This window comes from Dermochelys coriacea, chromosome 5 (genome assembly GCF_009764565.3).
Source record: "Dermochelys coriacea isolate rDerCor1 chromosome 5, rDerCor1.pri.v4, whole genome shotgun sequence".
NCBI lineage: Eukaryota > Metazoa > Chordata > Testudines > Dermochelyidae > Dermochelys > Dermochelys coriacea.
The window spans coordinates 112,108,278-112,120,458 of record NC_050072.1 but is presented as its reverse complement, the minus strand read 5'-3'; the positions used below and the strand labels follow the sequence as shown (position 1 = coordinate 112,120,458).

General features: G+C 42.9%; 1 protein-coding gene across 5 annotated transcripts in view; it reads right to left on the bottom strand.

The window, feature by feature from the left end:
• Positions 1-12,181, bottom strand: part of CNTLN (centlein) — a 283,198-nt gene that overhangs the window by 69,199 nt on the left and 201,818 nt on the right. The gene's annotated exons all lie outside the window — the stretch shown is intronic.

Sequence of the window (12,181 nt, the reverse complement as noted above, 5' to 3'; positions counted from 1 at the left end):
AACGTGGACTTTTGCAGTCTATGATGATTATCCCATCCCCATGCTGTTGGGTGGCTTGGCCAATCATGTGAAGTCAGCCAAGAGGGTGGGAATGGTCACCCGCAGCCAGGCTAAACAAGCCATCATGCCTAGCTCTGTTCCAGAAACTTCTACCAGGACCTGGTCAGAGGTGATGGACCCGGACCCCAGGCCAATGTCTGCAACAGCAGTAATCGATCCAGTCCCAGAGACCAAGACAGAGCCAGTCCCAGAAATGGAACCGGCGGAACAACCAGCACCAGACCCATTGCCAGCACTGAATCCAGTACTTGCAACCCCAACCCCAGAGGGTCCCACCGAACCTGAACTGCAGTAGCCGATAACCCTACACAAGAGGCTCAGCCGGAGCCTGAACCCAACACAGTGCACCAGCGGAGAGCGATTCACAGTCCCATTCCCCTACATCGCTTCCAGAGGGACCAAGCCTAGGTCCACAATCCAATGAAGAACTGATGTCTCTAGCATCCAGGGAACAGTTCCAGACTGAACAGGAAGCAGATGAAAGCCTCCAGAGAGCTTGGACGGCGGCACGGAGCAATCCACCACCTCTCAGCTCTTCTAATCGATAGGTTTGTTGTAGAAGGAGGACTTTTATACAAGGAAACTCTTTCTGGTGGAAACGAGGAAAACTGGCATCCTCAGAGACAGTTGGTAGTTCCAACTAAGTACGGGTCAAGCTCTTAAGCTTAGCCCATGATCATCTTAGTGGCCATGCTGGGGTGAACAGGACCAAAGACCAGCTGGGGAGGTCATTCCACTGGGAGGGAATGGGCAAGGATGTTTCTACCTATGTCTGGTCTTGTGAGGTATGCCAAAAAGTGGGAAAACCCCAAGACCAGGTCAAAGCCCCTCTCCAGCCACTCCCCATCATTGAAGTTCCATTTCAGCGAGTAGCTGTGGATATTCTGGGTCCTTTTCTGAAAAAGACAGAGGAAAGCAGTACATACTGACTTTCATGGATTTTGCCACCCGATAGCCGGAAGCAGTAGCTCTAAGCAACACCAGGGCTAAAAGTGTGTGCCAAGCACTAGCAGACATTTTTGCCAGGGTAGGTTGGCCTTCCGACATCCTCACAGATGCAGATGCAGGAACTAATTTCCTGGCAGGAAGTATGGAAAGCCTTTGGGAAGCTCATGGGGTAAATCACTTGGTTGCCACTCCTTACCACCATCAAACAAATGGCATGGTGGAGAAGTTTAATGGAACTTTGGGGGGCCATGATACGTAAATTCGTAAAGCACTCCAATGATTGGGACCTAGTGTTGCAGCACTTGCTCTTTGCCTACAGAGCTGTAACGCATCCCAGTTTAGGGTTTTCACCATTTGAATTTGTATATGGCCACGAGGTTAAGGGGCCATTACAGCTGGTGAAGCAGCAATGGGAGGGATTTACATCTTCTCCAGGAACTAACATTCTGGACTTTGTAACCAACCTACAAAACACCCTCCGAACCTCTCTAGCCCTTGCTAAAGAAAACCTAGGGATGGTCAAAAACAACAAAAAGCCTGGTATGATAAATATGCCAGAGAGTGTTCCTTCAAAGTAGGGGACCAGGTCATGGTTTTAAAGGCGCTCCAGGCCCATAAAATGGAAGCGTTGTGGGAAGGGCCATTCACGGTCCAGGAGTGCCTGGGAGCTGTTAATTATCTCATAGCATTCCCCACCTCCAACCGAAAGCCTAAGTGTACCATATTAATTCTCTAAAGCCCTTTTATTCCAGAGAATTCAAGGTTTGTCAGTTTACAGCCCAGGGAGGAGATGACGCTGAGTGGCCTGAAGGTGTCTACTACGAAGGGAAAAGTGCTGGTGGCATGGAAGAGGTGAACCTCTCCATGACCCTTGGGCATATGCAGCAACAGCAGATCAAGGAGCTGTGCACTAGCTATGTGCTGACGTTCTCAGCCACTCCAGGACTGACTGAATGGGCATACCACTCCATTGACACAGGTAATGCTCACCCAACTAAAGTCCAACCTTACCGGGTATCTCCTCAAGCTAAAACTGCTATAGAACGGGAGATCCAGGAAATGTTAAAGATGGGTGTAATCTGCCCCTCTGGCAGTGCACAGGCATCTCCAGTGGTTCTAGTTCCCAAACCATATGGGGAGATACATTTTTGCATGGACTACCGTAAGCTAAATGTTGTAACTCGCCCAGATAACTATCCAATGCCAAGCACAGATGAACTATTAGAGAAACTGGAACGGGCCCAATTCATCTCTACTTTGGACTTAACCAAGGGGTACTGGCAGGTACCACTAGATGAATCCACCAAGGAAAAGTCAGCTTTCACCATACGTCGAGCTGTATGAATTTAATGTACTTCCTTTCGGGCTGCGGAATGCACCCGCCACCTTCCAAAGACTTGTAGATGGTCTCCTATCGGGATTAGAGGAATATGCAGTCACCTTCCTTGACGATGTGTCCATATTTTCGGATTCCTGGGCAGAACATCTGGAACATCTACAAAAAGTCTTCGAGCGTATAAGGGAGGCAGGACTAACTGTTAAGGCTAAGAAGTGTCAAATAGGCCTAAACAGAGTGACTTACCTTGAACACCAGGTGGGTCAAGGAACTGTCAACCCCCTACAGGCCAAAGTGGATGCTATCCAAAAGTGGCCTGTCCCAAGGTCAAAGAAACAGGTTCAATCCTTCTTAGACTTGGCCGATTATTATAGGCGATTTGTACTGCAATACAGCCAAATCGCCATCCCACTGACAGACCTAACCAAAAAGAAACAGCCAAATGCTGTTCAGTGGACCGAAGAGTGTCAGAAGACCTTTAACCAGCTTAAAGCGACACTCATGTCTGACCCTGTACTAAGGGCCCCAGATTTTGACAAACCTTTCTTAGTAACCACAAATGCGTCCGAGCGAGGTGTGGGAGCAGTTTTAATGCAGAAAGGACCGGATCAAGAATTCTCAGCAAAAAACTGTCTGAGAGGGAAAGCAACCGGTTAGTCAGCGGAAAAGAATGTTACGCCATTGTCTACGCTCTGGAAAAGCTATGCCCATATGTTTGGGGACGGCGTTTCCACCTGCAAACTGACCATGCTGCACTACAGTGGCTTCATACCACCACGGGAAATAAAAAACTTATTCGGTGGAGTTTAGCTCTCCAAGGTTTTGATTTCAACATCCAACACACCTCAGGAGCTTCTAACCAAGTGGCTGATGCACTCTCTCGTGAATGCACTCTCCCGTGATTTCCCAGAATCAACTGGTTAAAATCATCCTTGAGATGTGGAAAATACTGTCAGTCTTTATATACTTGGTAGTATATTTAGAGGTGCATGTGTCTTATTCACTCTGTTTTTCCTAGAGCTCCAGGAAGAAATCCCAGCCAGCGTTTCACCCTCTCTGTGATTTGGAGGGCATGTTATAAATATAAAGGGAAGGGTAAACACCTTTAAAATCCCTCCTGGCCAGAGGAAAAGCCCTTTCACCTGTAAAGGGTTAAGAAGCTAGGATAACCTTGCTGGCACCTGACCAAAATGACCAATGAGGAGACAAGATACTTTCAAAGCTGGAGGGAGGGAGAAACAAAGGGTCTGCGGTTGTCTGTGTGATGCTTTTGCCAGAGACAGAACAGGAATGGAGTCTTAGAATTTAGTAAGTAATCTAGCTAGATATGCGTTAGATTATGATTTCTTTAAATGGCTGAGAAAATAAGCTGTGCTGAATGGAATGGATATTCCTGACTTTGTGTCTTTTTGTAACTTAAGGTTTTGCCTAGAAGGATTCTCTACGTTTTGAATCTAATTACCCTGTAAGGTATTTACATCCTGATTTTACAGAGGTGATTCTTTTTACTTTTTCTTCTGTCAAAATTCTTCTTGTAAGAAACTGAATGCTTTTTTCATTGTTCTTAAGATCCAAGGGTTTGGGTCTGTGGTCACCTATGCAAATGGTGAGGATTTTTATCAAACCTTCCCCAGGAATGGGGGGTGCAAGGTTTTGGTGAGGATTTTGGGGGGAAAGACGTTTCCAAACAACTCTTTCCCAATAATAAACCCGGTTAGACATTTGGTGGTGGCAGCGAAAGTCCAAGGGCAAAAGGTAAAATAGTTTGTACCTTGGGGAAGTTTTAACGTAAGCTGGTAAAAGTAAGCTTAGGAGGTTTTCATGAAGGTCCCCAGATCTGTACCTTAGAGTTCAGAGTGGGGAAGGAACCTTGACATGGGGAATGAATAAAACCAACTAATTTACTTAGTAAATTAGACATTGCACATTTGCAGAAAATTTCTGTAATTGAAAATGTCGAGTTTTATTTTATGGACTTAGGAAACAACAGTTCATAATGGTTCAGAATGATACTTTAAGGTAATAGGGTCAAAGATCTGATACCAGGAAGTGTAAAAATAGGCTTCAGTAAGACAAAATGGTTAGGTCCCTAAGAACACTACTACTGTTAATCAGGACAGTGTTTATAAAAGGCCCCAAATTCAGCAGAGTTTAAAAGCTTTGCTGAATTGGAGGAAGTCCTAAAACAAGTTTTTACTTAATTCAGGACAATTACTATCCATTTGATAACTATTAGTAGCTTTGCTTTTTAAAATGTGACCTTAAGAAAAACACAAACTTCAAAAACTCTAATGTAAATAACATTAAGGGTTTGAAGTAAACTCTGAAAGGAAGGAAAACGGTGGTAAGCTGAAAATCCAATATCCAAACTAGGGACAAATTCAGACCTAGGGTTAGTGATGCAGCTCTACTGTAATTAACGGCAGCTGTTTACATGGTGTCCAAATTTGGCCATCAGGCTTTAATTAACACCATTGTAACTGGATATTTAAGCAATCTCCAAAACTTGGTGAAGTTATACACAGTATGCATATTGTAACTTAAGCACAATAAGGAGAGGAAAGAAGGGAGTTGTGTTACTGAATTTGCATGTGCACCTTTGAACCTCTTTGCTATGGTAGAGTGTATAAATAAAAATAAGCAAATATATAAGTAAAAGGAAGCCACAAACCAGAAGAGAATTATTTTTAAAAAGTGAGAATCCTTTCTCTACCCTCTCTTATGTTTCCTCCTTCCTATGCTTGAGAAGTTTCACCAAATCAACAAACCTTTGAGAAGGATAATAAGAATCAAACAAAAGCACAGTAAGAGCTAGGCAAAGGAAGCTAGAGAACGTAGAATAGCTCAAGAAAAGCCTGAAGTTTTTTTCTAAAATGCTACCACAGGAAATCTTTAGGTTGAATTATGGCAACACCATGCAGAGGCTTTTTTTAAAAATAAAAAACAAAACAAAACGGTTACACATCTGGAAGAATATGTTTGAAGAACTGCTTTTCAACCGTTGTGTTGTGCTCCCCAAAGGCATAGCCAGCAGTTGCCTGGTGGGTTGCAAGCTTGTTCCCATTCTCCCAGTCCCTGGTCTTCTGCTGAAACAGATTTGTTCAGCCACTTTGCAACTATTACTATTCAGGTGCCAAAGGCAACTCAAAGTATTACTACTATTCCTGTGGCACTGCTTTTGAAGCACTACGGGAATGGGCGCAAAGGATTTTGGGGGGCATTTGAGCAAGATGGGATGCCAGTTGGGACATGGCACTAATAAGGTAAGCATCACTGATTTAAATTGTGATCGGATGGTTTCCCTTTGTATCCCACATACTTTTTGTCTGAGTTTTTGCTGTGAAAATGGTACATTTTGCATAACTCTAATTGTAATTCCTCCTCTATATGTAACAGAAAGTCTTAATATGAGCAGACATCTGGTGATAGAAATTTCAGTACTGCCATTAGACACAGGGGGTGCAGGAAGAAAACAAGCTTCTTCAAAAGAATTTCCCTGAATTTTGCCAATAATTTTTCCACGACAGTTTTCTAAGGAACTCAGGAAAGATCAGATTCCATCACTTCTACATTAAGCAATAATTCCAGCTGTTATTTCAAAACACTGATTGCAAAGCTTAACTACTGTACTTGTGAACAGAAGGTCTTGATTCACTACTTATGGGAGTCCTCAAGAATGCGAACTTTGAGTCTCACATGTGCAGTCACCCTATAGTCATTTTGCAAAAAATATGCAGAGATTATTTTTTTTTCAGCAAAAACTGCAGTATGAACTCTGCATTGCTACACAGAGTTTATAAAGCTAAAAAGAATAAATGAATTTAAAATCTAGTATTCCTAATGATAGATAGATTATAAGTCCTGGAGATCAACTGATACCAGCCAGTCCTCAGGTTGGATGAACTATAAAATCTGTCTCCAAATGAACATCTGAAACATTTAAATCTTAACTCTAGAGATGATCTTATACCACTAGATTCCTTTTGGGATTTTGATGAAGTATTGACTGCACAAACATCTGTCTATGTCTATTAATGAATTTCTTTCTTTAGCTAAATTCAGTCAATGGGGCTATCTTATCCATATACATGATGCTAATGTTTACGAATGCTAGGATACAACGTTTAGTTTAATCCAGTACCACAAATATGCTATATGTGTCACTCCAGCCCATTATGATTATGTAGACAGTTATAAATATGGCTATTAACAATTTTGATGCTATTTAAATTATTAATATTTTCCTTAAAACTACCCACCATTCTCAGTTTCATTTTCATGGGTTATTCCCTTGTGTTTTAGTTCTTCTTTTCCCTTTCTACATTCAAGAGAAAATGTCAGCAGCCAGTATAACAAAGATATTGGGGTAAAGAACTGAAAACATAACCCCATTGTTAGTAGTGGCATGGTAAACGGATGACAGCATTTAAAACAACTTCTGTTACCTTTGCAATACCTTGAGGATTAGCTTCTAGATAACTTTTCTACAGAGCACAAAAAATATGTTTTACAAGTCATTTGATCTGTCTGAACCACATACTCTCTCTAAAACATACATGTACCCTGCAGTGACAGTAGAGGTAGAGGTTCTTTACCTCCTTAATTTTCTCTTGGCAGGTAGCCCAAGCCTCTGCTTAAAATGTGGATTTCCCACTTGGTAGCACTTGTATGGCACCTCAAGTGTAATTAGTTGTGGGAAAAGGAATTTGAACTGATTGCTGAGAAGGAAAAAATAACGTACATGTTTAATGCAATTTTTCCTTGAATACCTGCAATGCCATTTATGTATTTGCTCAGAGTGCACCAAATGTTAAGGGGTCCTGTGACTAACATGTCATTTGTCTGTTTTCCAACTAAATTAGCATGGTGAAAATTGCTTTTGTTGAGAGACCAGGCTTTTTCCACCCTGCACCAGTGGAAAAAAGTGTTTCCAGTAAGGTCATATTAACTGACCAAAAGAACTTTAGAGTTACGGGTGCCCTTCCAGAATGTAGAGTTCAGCAAAACTCAAACTTGTGCAAAACAGGAAATGAAGAGGTAAGGTACATGCCCATGCAAACCTTAACTCTGACCACCTGGAGCTGGCATTAGGTGCTAGGAATTATCTGCATGTACTTCAGCTGCATTCCTTGTGTTAGGTGTAACTGTACTGAATGATGGAGGAATTAGCTGGAGCAACTAGAAGAGCTGTGACTGTGATATGAGGTGATCAGGTGGCTGTGTACCTTGGAGGAAGAAGAGGTGAGCTCCTCACACTGACCTCAGTAGGTGTGATCAAAGGAAAGAGGTGCATGTGTATCCAGAAAGATCCAGTATGCCTCATTTCAGTTCTGTATTGTATAGACAGTGTCAATAGTGGGACACAGGGGTCTTCTTGCCATGGGTACTGTCAGCATTTAGATGGGCATAAAGGTGAAGGGGTTGTGAAAGGGATGTGAAATTTAACAGATGGGGTATTCTTTCTGTGGAGTAGATTAAGTGTTTGAGTGTAGGGCAGGTGCAGGTAGCTCCTGTTCAGTGTAAAGGCAGAATGCAAGTATGTGTTATGGGCATATTGGGGTATCACTCAAAGAGTCCAGAGTTAAGGTTGTGTGGGCACATATCTTAACTTTTCATTTTCCAGTTTTCAGAAGTTGGAATTTGAAATACCCTGACTCTTTATTTCTTGGTTTTCACAAATCTAAATTTTACTGAACTTGGTGTTCTAGAATGGCACAAGATAGCACCTGGCAACCTTAACTCTGAATTAACAAAGTTCTTGCCATTGCATTTCCTAGTCTTCTCAATAAAAAGAGAAATGTTGCTGGCAGGAGTTCATGATCATTTAGGCAGCTGTAATTATCATGAAGGGAAGCAACTGCGATACTATTGTGGCCGGGTACTGATAATAAATGTAGGGTTTTTCAACAGAAGAGCTCAAGGAGAGAAACATCATTATCCCCATTGTACAGATGGGGAAACTGATGCACAGAGACGTGAAGTGATTTGATTGAAGTCAGCCAGCAGGCCAGTGGCTGAGGTATCAATAGAGTCCAGGTTTGCGGAGTCCCAGCCCACTGTTTTTTCCAGTAGGCCACACAGTTGCCGTGTGATTCCTAAGTACCCCTCACCCCCAGTAAACTTCATTATAGTGGAGTGGGGATAATACTTGTGCTTTGAAATGTTTGAAATGTGTAGTTACTTACAGGGCTGGTGAGAAAAAATCTCAGACATGGTCTATCTCCCAAGAACTAGAAGTTTTATTACATAGTGTTACAGTAACTTTAACCAGGCGAGAGGAGATTAGTGTGTCTTTTCCGTACACCCTCCTCCACAACATTGAGCCGCCCAGCCACCGTTTCCAATTCACCTCCCCTTCCTCTCCCATTAAACCATTAGAAGATAATCATATGTCTACACTGCAATGTACGCCCAGAGTTAGTGGGACATGAGTCAGCTGACCCCGAGTTAGAGAACCCAGGACTTAAGCTATTTACAGATTGTTAACCCTAGGTTAAAATTTTTCTAACCTGGGTTTGAACCTAGGGCTCTGGCATCCACACTGCAGTATGCAAACCTGAGTCAAACCAACCACATTCTAGACTCCCCAGTACCCACCCAAAATGTGGCTGCTCAAGCCCTTTCACCATGGTGTACTGTTGGAAAACTTGACTGTCCACCCTGCACATTACAGGAAGGTTGAACCGCTTGCCAATACAGCCTGCTGCAGTCAGTGCACTCCCAACTGCTGGAGCCAGCAACATAGAGGAGGCACTTTTTGAAGAACTTCTCTTGCTTGTGCTTTCACGCCTGTGTCAGGAAATGGACAGAACTTTTGTGAGGCACTGGTGGCCATTTTGATGGTGTTTTTCTAATACAGCAAAGGCATCTGCCACAGGTTACAATGGAGCAGAAGGAGGAGGAGTACGCAGGCGTGGTGGCAGACTCAAACTGAATGATGCTTCTCAATAAACTCAGTACAGCCTCTGATGCCCCCTATATAGACCAGCACTTCTGGAGCAGGGCCACAAGCACAGACTAATGGGATCACCATCGTCATGCAGGCCTGGGATAACCAGCAGCGAGTCCAGAACTTTAGCATGAAGAAAGCTGCATTTCTGGAGCTCTGTGAGCAGCATAAAGACACACGCATGAGAACACCCCTACCAGGCCAGAAGTGGGTTGCTATAGCTGTCTGGAAGCTGGCTACCCCAGACAGATATAGGTCCATTGCAAATCAGTTTGGTACTGGAAAGTCAACTGTGGGTTAAGTGATGGTAGAGGTTTCTGAGGCAGTTGGGTGTGCTGTTTTCCCCAAGGTGGTGGGCACAAAAGATATTTCTGAAGGGCTGGCTTTGAGAGAATGGAGTTTCCAAACTGTGCTGGGGCCATTGATGAGACTCCTCTGCCCTCCTCAAGGAATATGCTACTGAGGGTTCTCTCAATCCAAAGCTCTTGGTAACTTTACCCTTTGCGAGGCAGTGTTGGGAAATAAATCAACGGGGCATGGCCCATCCATCCGATTAAAAATTGGCACAAACCCCAAGTGCTTTTATCCAAAATTACTATTTCCAGCACACACAGATATGCAAATGGTTAGAGTTCCCCAAATCTATAGTTACCCACAATTTGAAAAGGTCTTGAGTGGTCTAACAACAAGGTTCAGGTGACCAGCCCTCTGCCTGTCACTGAGGATTCCAAGAGATGTCCAGAAGGTCAAATCCAAATCACTCACATCTCTTTCCCTTTTTATGCTCAAAATGTCACATAGCTTGTCAATCACAAATAACCATGTCGCAAGAAGTTCATTAAGCAAGAAGTTTGAAGCCATTAGTTGTTTTTGTTGTTAGTTGTTTTGTTCAAGTTGTTAGATGTGTTTTTGTGGAGTCTGCAGCATCATGGGTCCTGGCACACATACACCAGAAGTCAAGTACAGATAGACTTCCTATCTTTCCAAAACTGCAAACTTCAGCAGTTTGAAAGAAGCAAGGCAGGAGGGCACAGGATCATACTCAATTGTCGTGGTCACTCCCACTCCTCTCCTGGCCTGCCTACTTATGCTAAGGCTGCTACAAAGGCCTTACAGCTGCTTTTGGCTATAAGCATAATAATCAATATTCCAGTACTGGCGGTGACCTAGGCGTTTTGATGGGCTGTCAAAATCTCCCCTAACAAGCACATAAACCAAAAAGGGTACAAGTTCATTGTTATGCAGGACCTTGCGAACCACAGAGGGCAATTTACGAATATCCACATGGGTTGCACTGGAAAATTTCATGATGCCAGGGTTTTCCAACTATCAGGAATCTATATTCATGGACAGGCTGGGACACTATTCTCACCAAATGACTGTCATAAAAGGAGTTACTGTCTCCACCATTATTCTGGGAGACACTGCACACCACCTTTTGCCTTGGCTTATGAAACCAGCATCCAGTCAAATGCCTCAGAAAACAGACAAGTTGCCCAAATTGCTGTTCTGGTCCCTGGTTTTCCAGTACTCACTCTTGAGCCACTTATTGAACTCCCTGCACTGTCTGGTAAATTTGCAGAGCTGTCAGGTTCTTTGCTATTTGCTAGTATATGTGGGCATTCCTAGTTTTGCTAGCCTTGCACCAGAGATTTACCAAAATCAGGCTGTGTTCCCATGACGATGAAGCAGCATGCTTTGCAAAGGGCTTTTTCTGTTCAGTCTCCACTGCAACCACAGAAGGCTCTGTGCTTGTGTGTTTACAGCTCAGTGCTAAGAAGGGTTAATGCTGACTCACTGAGCTGCTAAAGTGCACCAAGAGCGGTTGCTTCTGTTTTCAATAGAGTAGATTTAAGGTTCTTTAAGGTTCTTGACAAAGGAAGTTGGCCCGTGGGATATTTTTTAGATGTCTCCCAAGACCCAAGTCAAGAGGTGCTGCATCTACACTGCAAATCAATAGGGCTCGAACCATGTGTTAAAGCTTGACCTGGGATTAGACACTGTACCCCTGCAGGGTCCTGGGACCCTAGACCTCGGTTAGTGGGATTTGTATGTGGATGGAAGGGAGGATAGGTTTGAGCCTGACTCAGGCTTATGTAAACATACCCTAAGTGTTCACAAAAAAGCTGGTAGAATCTGTGAACTTTAAGAAAAGCTGTTTTTTTTAGGTGAGGGCTGTATCTCAGGAACCTTCTGTACAAATTACCCTAAATTTGTGTCACTAATTCTATCACATACCCCAACTAGGCATAGCAGATTTCAAGACAATCCAGCTATGCATACAGATTTCAGAGCGCTTAGAAGAATCATCATTTACGTAGAAAGCTGACCTTAACCTTAACTATAGCAGACCTGGTGGTCCGGTATGATTTATGCTTATGTCAGTAGTGCATTTTTTTTCCAGTTTCCTGACAATACAACATGGGCATCCTTTTATTTGTTTTTCCCAGTTTGCTTTCTTGTGGCAATCCAAAATTTGTATGGACATTACCTGTTCTATCTACATTACTTGTTAGTCCCTGTGAAAATAATACAGTCCATGAACCTCTACATTATGATACTGCTTATGAGGTAGGGAGAGCTCCACTAATCATTAGATATGCCTTTGGACCATCTGTATTTGAACATTTCAAACATACATTTCATAATGCATGCACAGTTATGCAAAAGGCATAACAGAAATGAGATTTTTCCCCCTCTGGAAATTAGTACCTCCCCCTACCCCAAACAGTAAAAAGGACTGGTCTTCATATATTTTTCACCTTCTCTGCAAATAGAAAAATTCAGAGAAGATTAGGGAAGGGAGGGAGAGAAGTGAAATTTGATCTTTTTTTTAATGCCTGCCTCCTTTCAGCAAGTCCATCTGTTGTAGCCCTGTTATTTTGGAG